Raw genomic sequence first — 16,800 nt, 5'->3', positions numbered from 1 at the left:
GATTTTCTCTATTATTTTTTTGTTTACAATTTCATTGATCTCTATGGTTGTCTTCACTTCCTTCATTCATTTTGCTTTGGATTTATTTTGCTATACTTTTTCTAGCTCTAATCCATTTTAGATTATTTACTTGAGATTCCTGGGTTCAAGCAAATCTTGTGCCTCAGCCTCCCAAGTAGCTGGAACTATAGCTGTACACCACCACAGCTAATTTTTATAGAGACCGGGTTTTGCCATGTTAGCAGGCTGGTCTCAAACTCCTGGGCTCAAGCGATCTACCTGCCCTTGGCCTCTCAAAGTGCTGAGACTACAGGTGTGAGCCACTGTGCCTGGGCTTCTATTATCTTTCTTATTGACTGTTTTTTTTGGGACAAGATCTCACCCTGTTTCCTAGGCTGGAGTGCAGTGGCACAATCACGACTCACTTCAGCCTCAACCTCTCAGGCTCAAGTGATCCTCCCACCTCAGCCTCCCAAGTAGCTGGAACCACAGGTGCACACAACCATGGTTGGTGGATTTAAAAAAAAAATTGTAAAGATGGGGTCTCACTCTGTTCCCCAGGCTGGTCTCAAACTCTTGGGCTTAAGTGATTTTGCCTTGGCCTCCCAAGGTCCTGGGATTACAGGCATGAGTCACTGTGCTCAGCCTTCTTACTGATTTCTAATCTAATTCCATTATGCACAGAGAATACACTTTGAATTATTTCAATACTTTTAAATTTGTTAAGTTTTATTTTATGACCCAAGATATGGTTTATCTTGGTCAATGCTCCATGAGCACTTGAAAAGAATGTGTATTTGGCCAGGCAAGGTGGCTCATGCCTGTAATCCCAGTACTTTGGGAGGCAGAGGCAGGTGGATCACCTGAGGTCAGGAATTCGAGACAAGCCTGGCCAATGTGGCAAAACCCTGTCTCTACTAAAAATATAAAAATTAGCCGGGTGTGGTGGCAGGCACCTGTAATGCCAGCTACTCGGGAAGCTGAAGCGGGAGAATTGCTTGAACCCAGGAGGCAGAGGTTATATTGAGCGGAGATTGCACCACTGCACTCCAGCCAGGGCAACAGAGAGAGACTCCATCTCAAAAAAAAAAAAAAAAAAAAAAAAAAAAAAAAAAAAAAAAAAAAAAAGAATGTGTATTCTACTCTTGTTTGAGGAATATTCAATAAATGTCAATTAGACCAAGTTAACTGATAGTGTTGCTCAGTTCTTCTACGTATTTGTTCCGTCTACTAGTTGTATGGATTACTGAGAAAAAGGAGTGTTGAAGTTACCAAATATAATTGTAAATGTGTCTATTTCTTGCCTCAGTTCTACCAGTTTTTGCTTCATATTCTGATTCACAGTTTTTAGATATGTACACATTTTGGATTGTAATGTCATAACAAGTCACCCCTTTTGTTATTATGCAGTGACTCTTATCTTTTGAAATTTTCTTTGCTCTGGAGTCTATTTTATTATTAATATAGCCTCTCCATCTTTCTTTTGTTTGATGTTTGCATGTTGTATTTTTTCCCATCCTTTTACTTTTCACCAAAGTGACTTTATTGTAGACAGCATATAGTTGGGTCATTTAAAAAAAATCTTTTCTGACAATCTTTTTCTGTAAAGGCAGAAAGTAAATATTTTGGGCTTTGCAAGCCATACATCCTGTGTAGCAATTACTAAAGTCTGTTGTATTGGTAAAGCAGCCATAGACAACATGTAAACAAATGGGCATAGTTGTATTCCAATAAAACTTTATTTACAAAAACACATAGTGGACTGGGCTGGAGGTGGTGGCTCACGCCAGTAATCCCAGCACTTTGGGAGGCTGAGGCAGGAGGATCCCCTGAGGTTAGGAGTTCAAGACCAGCCTGGCCAACATAGTGAAATCCCGTCTCTACTAAAAATACAAAAATTAGCCAGGCATGGTGGCAGGAACCTGTAATCCCAGCTAGTTGGGAGGCAAAGGCAGGAGAATCGTTTGAATCTTGGAGGCAGAGGTTGCAGTGTGTCGAGATCACGCCATTGCATTCCACACATAGTAGACTGGATTTGGCTTTTGAAGTTTCGACCATTTACATGTAACTGAGTTATTATGTCTGAATTTAGGTCTATGTTTTATTGTTGGTACTCTGTTTGATCCCTCCACTTCTTCATTCTTGTTTTACCAGCCATTTCTGTTTGGTATTCTTTGCAGAGTCCTCCTTATTTCCTCAGACTCTTAATTATGGAGTACCCTATGGTTCAGTACTGGATTACTATTCTGTCTCTTTTTATGTCCATTCACTTTCCAGATAATCTTATACAGTCTGATAGTTTTTAATATTATCTACATGCTGATAACTCCAAAATTTATATTTCCAGGCAAAACTTCTTGAAACAAATCATATCTTAAAAGTGACAACTTCAAATTCCTCTGACATTTGGGGATCATTTCATTTGTAATAACATAAATATATTTCTAGTCCAAAGGACCCAAATTAACCCTCTGGACCTATCTTGAATGAATGGCTGATTTCAGAAAAAGGTGATGATGCTGTGGCATTTGATTTGGGCAATCCACACCCTCCCCAAGATTCCTTTTCGTTCCCTTAAAAATGAATATTAGACAACTTCCATTGTATTGTCCCTTAAATTTTTCAGTGTATTTATATCCATTACCTCAAATCAAAATCATAATGTAGGCATGACAAATTTTATTTTTAGCTCATGTTCCAGATGAAGAAACTAAGTTTCAGGAAGATTAACTGCCAAATGGCACACAGCTTAAAAATGAAGAAAATGGGATTCAAACACAAGACAATAATGAAAACATGGTGCTTTTTCTCCTGAAACAGGCTACCTTACCCCCTTTATCTGTACCTCCGGCTGCTTCTCTGGAGGTGTTTTAGTATGAAAAGTGCTTCAGAACTTCTGAGTTTGACAGACATGGGTTCAAATACCAGCTCGATCATTTGCTGAATTACCCTGGGAAAAACTCAACCACGTTAGCTTTCTGGTGTGAAATGGCAATGACATCATCTACCTCATAGGCTTACTTTGACAATTAGAAGTAATAAAGAAATATACCATAAACTTAGGGAATGAAGAAATAATTTAATGGGCCACAGAGCATGGCATCCCCAGAGTGAGAAAGGGGAGACAGAGACACAGTGTGTCAGAACATGACTACATTGAGAATGTCAACATGAGAGGGTAATCAAGCACGGGCTATCACCAGAGCCTGAGCAGGGTGAGGATAATGGAGTCAGACAAAAATTGAAGTCACAAAGGAAGACGGCAATCTGACCCAGAATGCAGGAACCCCACATAGGGAAGACAGGTGTCTTCACAGGATGGCCACCTGACAGAGTGTGAGAGCCCAAGCAGAGTGAGGAGGCCTTCTGCTGAGAAGAGTGGCCCAAAAAAGGGTGTCAGAGCCAAAAGAGGGTGACGAGGACATCTGCACAGGTCAGCGTGGCCTGGGGTGTTGGAGGATGAGGGTGAAGTAGGATTAAAGGTGGAATCTATACCAAGTGGAGCCGGAGCACCAAGTGGAATGAGAGATGTTTGTGTGGGGAGTGGTGATGCTGGCAGCCCAGCACAGGGTGTCTGAGCCTGGGGAGGACACAGGGTATCTGAGCCTGGGCAGGGTGAGAAGGGAATTTGTGCAAGATATAGGGCACTGAATTCTGAAAGGGATGGGGAGGAATCTGGACTGGTGATGGCAATCTGACATAAGGTGTTGGAGCCCAAGCAGAGTGAGGGCAGTGTCTTTACGTGAGGTGGAGAATGTGGTGGCAGGGACATGGCTCGGTATGCCTAAAGCCCAGAAGAGTATCAGAGTCTGATCCTTCACTCAGAGATGGGGTAGCAGTGGGTAGCTGCAGTGGCGATGGAGCTCGTCATCAATTCAATGAATATGTATATTAAAGATATTGGGATCCAGAATTCTTACTGTTGAAGAAAGTTGTTAAAAATAAGGAAAGGTAGGGCCGGGTGCAGTAGCTCATGCCTATAATCCTAGCACTTTGGGAGGCTGAGGCGAGATCACGAGGTCAGGAGATCGAGACCATCCTGGTTAACACAGTGAAACCCCATCTCTACTAAAAATACAAAAAATTAGCCGGGTGTGGTGGCAGGCACCTGTAGTCCTAGCTACTTGGGAGGCTGAGGCAGAGAATGGCATGAACCCGGGAGGCGGAGCTTGCAGTGAGCCGAGATCGTGCCACTGCACTCCAGCCTGGGCAACAGAGTGAGACTCTGTCTTAAAAAAAAAAAAAAAAAAAAAAAAAAAAAAAAGGAAAGGTAATAGGCTGGGCACGGTGTCTCACGCCTGTAACCCCAGCACTTTGGGAGGCCAAGACAGGTGGATCACCTGAGCTCAGGAGTTCGAGACCAGCTTGGCCAAGATGGCGAAACCCCGTCTCTACTAAAAATACAAAAATTAGCCGGGCATGGTGACACGTGCCTGTAATCCCAGCTACTCGGGACACTGAGGCAGAAGAATTGCTTGAACCCAGGAGGAAGAGGTTGCAGTGAGCTGAGAGTGCGCCACTGCACTCCAGCCTGCATGACAGAGTGAGACTCTGTCTCAAAAAAAAAAAGTATGGAGAGGTAGAAAATTGGACTGGAATTTGAGATGCTGGTGTGAAACCATAGTTTCCAATATACGTTGAAATATAGATGTAAATGTGTGTACATTTATACACACAATACACATATTCCCTAGTTGTGTCTTAAGACACAACTAGGGAATATGCACTAGATGCAGCGACATTCAGTAGTAATGAGCACATCTAGCGACCAGATACTGGTTTGCAAATACTATTCTCAACTAAAAGGAATCTGGGCTGCTTGGAGAAATGGCTGATCTGAGGGCTACGGTGGGAGGATACAAAATAAGCCTGGAGCACCTCTTCCAAACTCATTCAGGTTGCTGGTAGATTAAGTGGCTGATAAGATTGAAATCTCCACTTCTTGTCACCTGGGGGTTGCTCTCTGCCACTAGTGGCTGTCCACAAGTCCTAGATACATGGCAGTTTACTTCTTCAAGGCTAATAGCAAAATCTCTCTGATGCTTAATATCTTTGACTTCAGAAAGGGCCCAGTCTCTTTAAAAGGCTCACCTGATTCATCGAGGTCTACCCATGATAATCTCCCCCACTTTTTTTTAGACTCCGAATCAACTGATTTGAGACCTTAATTGCATCAAATGTCAAATCTTCATATTTGCCATATAATAAAAATCATGGGAGTGAAATCCATCATATTCATAATAATGCCCACATTCAGGGGAGGGGTTATGTAGGTCATGTATACCAGAAAAGAGGAATCTTGGGAGCCATCTTAGAACTCTGCCTACAGAAAGGAGGAGGGGGCAGAGAACCACTCTTTTTCACTGAAAAAACCTTCATTATGCTTTTATAATTCATTAATCCATAATAAACTCCATAACAAACTTTATTTCACAGTAAACTTTTATTTAACTATGTACAACTTCAGTTAAAAATTATATTTAATAGAATCTAAATGTCATTGAATCAGTAAGATTCACCATTTCTTATGTACCACCAAGAAAACAATAACCTGCTAATTAAAATGTGAGTCTATCAATTGTAAAATATATTCCAGTTTCAAAGACATTAAATAATGTATAGTTCAGAATAACATATAGTAACTAAAAACAGGTCTTTTTTTGTTTTTTCATGCCTCCGAGACAAGTTTGAATTTCTTAGTTTATTTTTAAATAATGTAAATGAGTGTTACAAATTTCTCAGGAATCAACAGCACTTTTAAGATGAGTTGGGCATCTTGTCCCTCCCTACCCAAACATATACATTCTCCCCTTTCCTCTTAACCCCTCTAAATGTATCTATTCTTTCTAGTTTTCTGCTCCTTGTTATGAAAATAGCCCTTCCCATCTTAATTTCTCTTCATTTCTTAGTCCATTTGGGCTATTGTAACAAAAATACCATAGACTAGGTGGCTTCAACAACACTTATTCCTCACAGTTCTGGAGACTGGGGGAGGTCAAGGTGCTGGTAGATTCAGTGTCTGGTGAGGGTCTGCGTCGTGCTTTGTAGACAGCCATTTTCTTGCTGTGTCCTCACATGGTGGAAAAGGGAGACAGCTCCCCAGGGCCTCTTTTATAAGGGCACTAATCCCATTCATGAGGGGCTCCACCCTCAAAACCCAATCACCTCCCAAATGCCCTACCTCCAAATAGTCCTAGGAGTTAGAATTTCACCACATGAATTTCGGGGGATGCACACATTCAGTGTGTAACACTTCCTTAAACCTGTTTCTTAATGTGTGCTCTTTGCAGGAGCTGAATACAATGAATGTAGTTTTTGGTGAAGAGGTTGGTGAGGGGAAGAAACATGGACTTTGGGAAGAAGAATGTAGGTTTGCTTCTTGGTTCACATTTATTAGTTTCCCTTTGGCTGCAGGTAGCATAGTAGACAACCCAAATCAAAATGGCTTGAACAATAATGAAAATACATTATTTCAGGTGGTATGACATGAAATCTGAAGGTGGGGGTCTCTCTAAGACTGGTTAAGTCCATGGCTCAGCTGTTATCATAACTTCTTCCCAACTTTCCTCTCTGTTATCTTCAGCTAGCACCCCTTGAAATCTTAAGACAGCTGCCTCCGTTCTGGTGTCATAATCGCTATTATAAGATTGTAATAGAGATGAAAAATAGATTTAAAATGCATAGACACAATCCTAGCATTCAGCAGGTGCTCAACCTGAGATATTCTGATCTCACCAAACTCCAAATGTGGTATCTGTGTTTCTAATTGGCAGGAAGAGTCCCATGCTCATTAGGCACATCACCAAATCACCTAGTATTTTGACTTCAGCAAGCACAACTCAGAAGAAATCCCCTCCTCCCTTTTTTTTTTTTAAAGAGACAAGGCTCTGTCGCCCAGGCTGGAGTGCAGTGGCACAATCAGAACTCACTGCAACCTTGAATTCATGGGCTCCAGTGATCCTCCTACCTCAGACTCCTAAGTAGCTGAGACTCAAGAAGTGCACCTCCATGCCTGGTTAATTTTAAAATTTTCTGTAAAGATGATGAGATCTTGCTATGTTGCCAAGGCTGGTCTCAAACTCCTGGACTCAAGTGATCCTCCTGCCTTGGCTTCCCAGAGTGCCGAGATTAAAGGTATGAGCCACTGCACCCAGCCTGAAGAAATCCTTGCATGTAACACCCCCAATGGTTATGCTTATAAGAAACTAGTCAGTGAACTGAGACAATTATGCTGAAAGTCAGGAAAACTATTAAAACAGGAGACAGTCATTTCACATCTCTGGGTCTGAATTCCTGAAGTTCTAAGATTGGATCAAGTCAAAACACCAAAAGGCTACATACCTGACCTATATTATCTCACCAACAGATAAACACTGAATTCTGCCCGGGCACGGTGGCTCATGCCTGTAATCCCAGCACTTTGGGAGGCCAAGGTGGGCAGCTCATGAGGTCAGGAGATCGAGACCATCCTGGTTAACATGGTGAAACCCTGTCCCTACTAAAAATACAAAAAATTAGCTGGGCGTGGTGGCACACGCCTGTAGTCCCAGCTACTTGGGAGGCTGAGGCAGGAGAATCGCTTGAACCCGGGAGGCGGAGGTTGCAGTGAGCCGAGATCGTACCACTGCACTCCAGCCTAGGCAACAAAGTGAGACTGTCAAAAAAAAAAAAAAAAAATTGAGTTCTACTATTATGTAGCTTTTAGTAACTGATCATAAAAAGACCCATATGAAATGTGTCACACAGAATTTTAGAAATCAGAATTCTGTCCATTCTATTCTGTGATTTCCATAATGAAGACCCACATAAGAATTGTTTTTATGAAATTAAGAGAGGTTTTGCCTCCTGCCTCCTTTCTGATATTGAGAGGTAAGTAGTTGATCACTTTATCCTGTTTGCTTTGGCTTTAAAGACGGTCAGGGATAAATTTAATCGAGCCATGATAACCATGCTGGCCAAATAAATCTGTGCAGATTTTTCCCATATAATTTTCTTGCTTTATTTCTCCTGGTTTGAATTTTTTAGACTATGGTTTTATTACATATCTATATAATATATATACATACACACACACACATATATATTATATATTATATACGCTTGGAGCGGCATCAAGGGTCAGTGAGATTTACTTCACAGGAGGAAACCAAGGGGAGCAGAGGGAAGTAGGAAGCCTGGCTTGGTATGGCTACAATGGCTAGTTGATAGAGTACTTTGGACGAATGGCTCTTGGGACGAATGGCTCTTGGTTCAGGGAACGACACAGTGAGGGCATGGCTGAAGCAGTATACTCAGAAATCTGCTCTGAGGAACCAGAGCAAACTGTACAGAGGAAAGGGGAGAATGGAGGCCAGCAGCTGGCTGTGAGGTGCTGCCATAACCCAGGTAGGAGAGACCCACCGGCTAGCAGCTGCTTTGACAACACAGGACACATTCATGAGAATCTCTCTCTCCTAACTTGATTCAACACAAGTTAAGATATTTCACTGACACGGGTATGCTTGTTTCTTAAAACAGGTATTTGAAAAAGAAGAGGTTTTTAACCTACTCTGTTTGACTTCTGAGTGCCTCAAATCCCTGCTGTCTCTTTTAAGTCTACAAGTGAGACGGGTGCTGCCTCAGAAATATAAGAATTGTTTTTTCCCTTATATATAAACTTTATATATAAAATCTATACTTCATAAGTATCAAACTATACATGAGGTAATATTAGGAAATAAACTGCTAGACTGTAGTAGAAGATTAATTACAAGTATTGACAAGGCTCATGAAAATTAAAAAATTAAGTATTCCTATTTACTCCCTTTCTATGCAATGAATTGCATTATCCACCTTATAAGGTTGTTATGAGACTTGAATAAGAAGTGTCTTGCCCTCCTCCCGAGCCACAGCTGGGAAGTGAACCAATCAACCTGGGGGCAGACAGCAAAAGGGCACTGAGAGATGACTTGCTCTTCATTCTTCAGTTTCCTGCTTCTAAGGGTCTAGGATTTACCCTTCTTTCCTGCTTTCTTTGGTCTTGTCTGATAAACCTTTGCTTGGAGTTGATGCAATTCCCTTTCTTGCTTTAGCGGGATTAGATAACAACGAAAATAACTTTGATTCCTACTTTCAAATAGGACTTGGCTAAGAAGTATCACTAGCTCTGGTGTACTCTGTATGTCCAGCAAGTTGGTAATAGTATTACTTTTCCCAGCAATAAAACAATATAATGACGAGTTTCCATTTCATAGTATTTGTCCAATAATAATATTACTATATAAAACTGCATATTTAGAATCTCATTATTATTTGTACTTGGAACATTTTGTATTTGAATCTTGTGTTAATGATACCATCACACTCCTAAAGTTTGTAATTTACACAAGTGCATAATATGACTACAGTTTATAAACCAATGAGAAAGATAAATATTCTTATATTTTAACAACAGAAAAGTTAGGAACTCCAAATTTAGAAATGGTATAGTAAGAGATGTTGTTTCACTTTATTTATAATAGTAAGAAACTGGAAATAAATGTCTAACAATAGGAAACTGGTTTAAAAAAATCATAGAACCGTAATTTAAGCCCTAAAACGAACAACCATTAAAAATATGTTGTGAAACTATTTAATGTCATAAAGAGAACCAACTCTGTTTTTATGGTCCGTCTACCAATGTCTTCCGAGCAGTTGTCTCTCCTCAAACCTCCTCTACCTCTTCACCCACCCTCACTCAGCCTAATCTTGCTTCCTATTTTATTAAGGAAATCCAATCAATCAGAAGAGTTTTCTACAATTTACGATCATATTTACCCATCAGCCAGCATCTCTGCCATATATGCTCCTCTCCTATTCCAATGGCTGGAATGTCTCAGTGAAGACCAAGCCCTTCACTTGTACATTAGATCCCAGCTCTCTGTCCCATCCATTATGGAAGCTGCACATCACCCCAGTCACACAAGAGGGCACTCTGAATGAGGAATCTTGTAAACTACTCCAAATCACCAGTCTTGAACAGTCTTGAACAGGCATGGGTGTTAAGTACTCTTCATCTGTACAATGCTACCTACAGAAGAAAACAGAGAACAAAAACACATCAGCTCATGAAAATTACCAGCTTAGCCGCCCTTACTCCCAGCTCTCACCTCCCAAAACAACAACAAAAAACATACAGCTGAAGAAAACAATTAAGCAAAAATCCAAACTGAATTAAATACCCCTCTTTGGGAAAATTAAAGAACATTCTGAATTGAAATTCAAAAACTAAGACTAGAACTGAAGCAAAAAATATATATATAAATAATGAGACAAGAATTGACTAACCTCAGAAATGACAAACAAGAAAAAAATAACATTACAAATTAAGAGTATATTACAAGAAAGAATAATTTGAATGGAAACATGATAAACCTTATCAGACAAAAGCAGAAAGAGAACAAAAAATGAGATGAAAAAAGAAAAATTTAATAGAAAACAAAGAAAACACATTATAAAGAAAGAAACAGTAACAATAAAATGACAGAAACTAAACCAAACATTTGGTCATTTTAATAAATGTGAATGATCTTAATCCACTTATCAAAAGAAAAAGATTTTTGGTTCAGTCTGCAGAGCAAAACCCAACTACATATGTTCCATACAAGAAACAAACCTAAAAATTATTCAGAAAAGCTAAAAATAGACTGGGCGCAGTGGCTCACACCTGTAATCCCAGCACTCTGGGAGACCAAGGCGGGTGGACCACTTGAGGTCAGAAGTTTGAGACCAGCCTGGCCAACATGGTGAAACCCCGTCTCTACTAAAAATACAAAAAAATTAGCCAGACGTGGTGGCACATGTCTGTAATCCCAGCTATTCAGGAGGCTGAGACATGAGAATCGCTTGAACCCGGGAGGCAGAGGTTGCAGTGAGAGAAGATCGTGCCACTTCACTCAAGCCTGGGTGACAGAGCGAGACTCCATCTCAAAAAAAAAAAAAAAAAAGAAAAGAAAAAAAGAAAAACTAAAAATAAAGTGATAGGTGAATGAATATTAAAAGCAAATGGAAACAAATTTTCAAGTTGCAGTATGAAATCTGAAACCACATCAATGAACTTTTTATACTGTTATATTAAAATCCATTGGTCTTTATAGGGTGGATGGGTGCTTTATGCATGTATAATTTTGTCATATTGTACATTGTTTATGTGGAAAATATCAGTTTACTAATCTATGCGGATCTTCTACGTTTCATTATATAGTACAGTGTTTTTTAAAAGTCACATTCGTTAATATCACCAATGAACCTTGCCAAAACAGTCTTTAGGTACAGGAAAGCTTTCAAGCTCACAGGGACAGAGCAAATGTTCTAAAACTGTAATTTGTGCTTAAAAGCTTGAATTTTATCATTGAAGACATATTTTCAGTTGTCCTCCTCAAAGTGACAGTCACTCTGTTCATTTCTGAAAAAGTTCCTGTCAAACACCTATATCTGAAAAAAAAAAACTGCCCCTCAGTTTTGTGTGTTTCTGTTTGTATGTGTGTCTGGTTTGTTGTGTGTTTTTTTTTGTTTTTGTTTTTGTAGAAATGGGGTCTTATTGTGTTACCCAGGCTGGACCTGAATTCAAACTCCTGCCTCCACCTCCGGAGCAGCTGGGATTACAGGTTTATACCAGCACACCCAGCTCTCAGTTGTTCTTTCATGTAAAAACAGCAGTCATGAAAAACAACTCATTCAGCTTGCAACTCAGATAGCACAGCACATGTACTTTTCTTAGGAATACAGTTGCAGAAGTACTTTGTATATCTTCCCATTCTGTTAGGCATAATATTGAAAAGACTGTATGTGAGGTTTAATAACATTAATAATTGTTACTGCTTCATCAAGGACATTCTTAAATGAACCTGACCCCAAAGGCAGATGTTTTTAGAAGGAAACTCTACTCAAGGTTTAGAAACCAGGCAGTCTCAATGGAACACAGACTCTTCTAGTGGAAATGCCTGTACTGTTTGCCCTATTGAGTATGGTGCATTCCTATTAAGGTATAGAATATTTTATCATGTTAAAAAAGTATCCCCCCAATGATCTTCTATGTAGAAAACCTCAACACACAATAATCAGAACAATGAACAGTCTAAAAAGGAAATTAAAACAATTCCATTTACAATACCCAAAAAGAATAGGATACAGTTGACTCTTGAACAACACAAGTTTGAACTGTATGAATCCACTTATATATAGATGTTTTTCAATAAATACTTTGGAAAATTTTTTGGAGATTCACTACAATTCGGAAAAATACATATATATAGATATGAGTCTACTTATGTGTTAATCGACTGTTTATGTTCTTGGTAAGGCTTCCTGTCAACAGTACGCTATTATTAGTTATGATTTTGAGGAGTGAAAAGTTATATGCAGATTTTTGACTGCACAACAGTTCAATAATCATAATTCCTCTGTTGTTCAAGGGCCAAATGTAATTAGGAATTAATTTAATCAAGGAGGTGAGACTTGTGTAATAAAAACTATAAAACACTGCTGAAATAAATCGAAGGCACATAAATAAATGGAAAGACATCCCATGTTAATGGCCTGTAAGACAATATTGTTAAGATGTTATTACTACCCAAAGCAATCTATGTATTCAATGCAATCTCTATCAGATTCAAATCGATTGTTTTTTCCAAATATAGAAAAATCCGTCTTAAAATTCACATGGGATCTGAAGGAATAGCCAAATATATATATGTGTGTGTGTGTGTGTGTGTGTGTGTATATATATATGTGTATATATATATAGAACAAATTTGGGGGACTCACACTTCCTGAGTTCAATACAAAGTGATAGTAATCAAACGCTGTGCTAACAGCATAAAAGACAGACATATAGAGTAATGGAACAGAGTGGAGAGGCTAGAAATAAACCTTCACATCTGTGGTAAATAATTGTTGACAAAAGCACCAAGACCATTCAATTAAGGAAGGACAGTCTTTCAACAAATGGTGCTAGGAAAACTGGATCTCCTCATGCAAAATAATGAAGCTGGACCATTGTCTTAGACAACAAATTAACACAAAATGGATCAAAGATGTAAATGTTAAGAGCTCCTAGAGGAAAACATAAAGGAAAGTCTTCACAACACTACTTACAATATTATTTACCCAGAAGCCATTCAGGACCAGGTTAACTTCCATGTAACTGTATAGTTTTGTGCAATTTTCTTTCTTTCTTTCTTTATTATTATTATTTTTTTGAGACGGAGTCTCGCTCCGTCGCCCAGGCTGGAGTGCAGTGGCGCAATCTCGGCTCACTGCAAGCTCCGCCTCCTGGGTTCATGCCATTCTCCTGCCTCAGCTTCCTAAGTAGCTGGGACTACAGGTGCCCGCCACCACGCCTGGTTAATTTTTTTGTATTTTTTAGTGGAAACGGGGTTTAACCGTGTTAGCCAGGATGGTCTCGATCTCCTGACCTGGTGATCCACCCGCCTCGGCCTCCCAAAGTGCTGGGATTACAGGCGTGAGCCACCGCGCCTGGCCTTGTGCGATTTTCTTAGCATTGATTTCTACTTTTCTTGCACAGCGGTCTGAGAGTGTGAGTGGGGTGATTTTTTTTTTTTTTTAATTTGCTGTGGATTATTTTATGCCTGGTTGTATGGTCAATTTTAGAGTATGAGTCATATGCAGATGAGCACATACAGGAGTATGTGTCATCTGCACATGAGCACAGAATGAGTACCTTCTGATGTTTTTGGGTGCAGAGTTCTGTAGATGTCCCCTAGGTCCATTTTGATCAAGTATAGAGTTCAGGTCCCAAACATCTTTGTTACTTTTTTACCTCAATGATCTAATACTGTGAGTGGAGTGTTTAATGTCTCCCACTATTACTGTGTGGTTATTTAAGTCACTTCATAAGTCTTTAAAAATCTTTGTTGGTTTAAAGTCTGTTTTGCCTGAAATTAGAATAGCTAACTCCTGTCTTTTTATGTTTTCCATCTGCTTAGTAGACTTTTTTCCATTCCTTTACTTTGAGCCTATGGGTGTCACTGAACGTGAGATGATCCTCCTGAAGACAGCATACCATTGGGTTTTGTTTCTATATTCAACTTTCCAGTCTGTGCCTTTTAACTGGAGTGTGTAGCCTAGTTACATTCTAGGTTAGTATTGACACATGTAGATTTGATCCTGTCATAACACTGTCAGCTGGTTATTATGCAGACATGTTTGTGTGGCTGCATTATAGTGTCACTGGCCTATGTACTTTTAAGCGTGTTTTTGTAGTGGCCAGTAATGGTCTTTACTTCCCATATTTAGCACTCCCTTCAGGACCTCTTGTAAGGCAGGTCTGGTGGTAACAAATTCCCTTAGCCTTTGCTTGTCTGAAAAGGATTTAATATTCCTTTGCTTATGAAGCTAAGTTTGGCTGGATATAAAATTCTTGGTTGAAAATTCTTTAAGAATGCTGAGTATAGGCCTCTAATCTCTTCTGGCTTGTATGGTTGCTGCTGATAGGTCTGCTGTTAGCCTAAAGACCCCTTTGTAGGGCCAGGAGCGGTGGCTCACACCTGTGATCCCAGCACTTTGGGAAGCCAAGGCAGGTAGATCACCTGAGGTTGGGAGTTCAAGACCAGCCTGACCAACATGGAGAAACCCTGTCTCCACTAAAAATACAAAAATTAGCCAGGCATGGTGACGCATGCCTGTTATCCCAGCTACTCGGAAGGCTGAGGCAGGAGAATCACTTGAACCTGGGAGGTAGAGGCTGTGGTGAGCTGAGATCGTGCTATTGCACTCTAGCCTGAGCAAAAAGAGCAAAACTCCGTCTCAAGCAAAAAAAAAAATCCCTTTGTAGGTGACCTGCCCCTTCTCTCCAGTTGCCCTTAACTACTTTTTCTTTCATTTTGACCTTGGAGAATCTGATGACTATGTGTCATGAGCATGATCTTCTTGTGTAGAATTCTGCAGAGGTTCCCTGTATTTCCTGAACTTGAATGTTGGCCTCTCTAGCAAGGTTGGGGAAATTTTCATGGATGATATCCTGAAATATGCTTTCCAAGTTGCTTGTTTTCTCTTCCTGTCTTTCAGGGACACAAATTTGTCACAGATTTGGTCTCTTTACATAATTTCATATTTCTCAGAGGTTTTGTTCAGTCTTTGATATGGTTTGAATCTGTGTCCCTGCTCGAATCTCATGTTGAATTGTAATCCCCAATGCTGAAGGTGGGGAGGTGACTAGATCATGGGGGCAGATTTCTCATGAATGGTTTAGCACCATCCCCCTTGGTACTGTCCTAGCAAGAGTGAGTGAGTGCTCGCAAGATATGGTTGTTTAAAAGTGTGTAGCTCCTCCCCACTCTCTCTCTCTTGCTGGTCATGCAACATGCTGGCTCCTCATTCACCTTCTGCCATGTCTGTAAGTTTCCTGAGGCCTCCTCAGAAGCAGAAGCCTCCGTGCTTCCTGTACAGCCTGCAGAACTATGAGCTAATTAAACTCCTTTTCTTTATAAATTACCCAATCTAAGGTATTTCTTTATAGCAATGCATGAAGGAATACAGTCTTCTTTATTGTTTTTACTTTATTTTTCTCTGACTGAGTTATTTTGGAGAGCCAGTCTTCCAGCTCTGAGCTCCTTCTTCAGCTTGGTTGATTCTGCTGATAAAACTTGAGATTGCACTCTGAAATTCTTCTCGTCTGTTTTTCAGCTCTATCAGGTCAACTCAGTTCTTTCTTATAATGGTCATTTGGTCTATCACCTCCTGTATTGTTTTATTGTAATCCTTAGATTTCTTGGATTGGGTTGACTATCTCCTGTATGTCATTGATCTTTGTTCCTATCCATATTCTGAATTCTATTTGTGACATTTCAGCCATTTCAACATAGTTAATAACCACTACTAGGGAACTGGTGCAGTCATTTGGAGGTAAGAAGGCACTCTGGCTTTTTGAGTTGCCAGAGTTCTTATGCTGGTTGTTTCTCATTTGTATGGGCTGATGTTCTTCAATCTTTGAAGCTGCTGTCCTTTGGATGGATTTTTTGCTTTTTTCTTCTTGATAACCTTAGGGGTTTGATTACAGTATAAGATGGGTTCAGTTGACTGGCTTAGATTCTAGTCTGCTCCTGGGTCTTGGAGGAGCCCTCTCTGATTACTGTCTCTGTGCCCGTGTTTCTTTTGTTGAGTGTTCTTGTCCATGGGGCTCTCCCTCAGACAGGAACCTCAGTTGACAGACAAGTTGTATCCTTGCTAGGTCAGCCCTAATCTGTTGTCCGTGTACTTCCTGGGTAAACATGGGGTTTGCACCTGCCTGCAGAGTTCAAGTAAAAGTGGGACCACTGGGTTGGAAGCTCTAGCAGGTGTGGCCTGGCCTGTCTGGCTACAAGAGGTGGGGGTGGATGGAGTTGCCTACCCTTCTGTTTGGGTGTTTCCAGGGCAACAGGAGGCTGTGCCCTAAAGAAAGAAGAAATTCTGACATGCTACAGTATGGATGAATCTTGAGGACATTATGCTAAATGAAGTAAGTCTGTCAAGAAGGACAAATACCGTATGATTTCACTTCTATGAGATACCTAAATTTGTCAAAATCACAAGGGACAGAAAATAGGATGGTGGTGACAGAAATGTCTGTCAAAAAGGATAAATGCTATATGATTTCACTTATATGAGATATCTAAAGTAGTCAAAATCACAAGAGACAGAAAACAGGATGGTAGTTGTCAAGGCCTTGAAGACAAGAGGAAATGGGGAGTTTTTGTTTAATGGATACAGGGTTTTAGTTTTGAGATTAAAAACATGAGCTCTGGTGATATACGTGGTGGTAATGGTTTCAAAACTATACGAATG

The 16,800-nt window shown here is 40.1% G+C and overlaps 2 protein-coding genes across 3 annotated transcripts in view; one reads left to right on the top strand and one right to left on the bottom strand.

Annotated features, from left to right (window-relative positions):
* ZC3H6 (zinc finger CCCH-type containing 6) overlaps positions 1–16,800 on the top strand; it is a 155,719-nt gene that overhangs the window by 24,512 nt on the left and 114,407 nt on the right. The window lies entirely within an intron of this gene.
* ZC3H8 (zinc finger CCCH-type containing 8) overlaps positions 9,267–16,800 on the bottom strand; it is a 37,061-nt gene continuing 29,527 nt past the window's right edge. The window contains exon 10 of one of the 2 annotated variants that reach the window (XR_007718586.1): positions 9,267–10,044. The gene's annotated coding sequence lies outside the window, so the exon portion shown is untranslated. Of the gene's footprint in view, positions 10,049–16,800 lie in introns of both variants that reach the window. The other variant, XM_050753107.1, reaches the window with a different exon arrangement.

This window comes from Macaca thibetana, chromosome 13 (assembly GCF_024542745.1).
Source record: "Macaca thibetana thibetana isolate TM-01 chromosome 13, ASM2454274v1, whole genome shotgun sequence".
In the NCBI taxonomy this organism is placed as follows: Eukaryota; Metazoa; Chordata; class Mammalia; order Primates; family Cercopithecidae; genus Macaca; species Macaca thibetana.
Note: the sequence above shows the minus strand (reverse complement) of the source record. Positions and strands in the feature narration are given on the sequence as shown.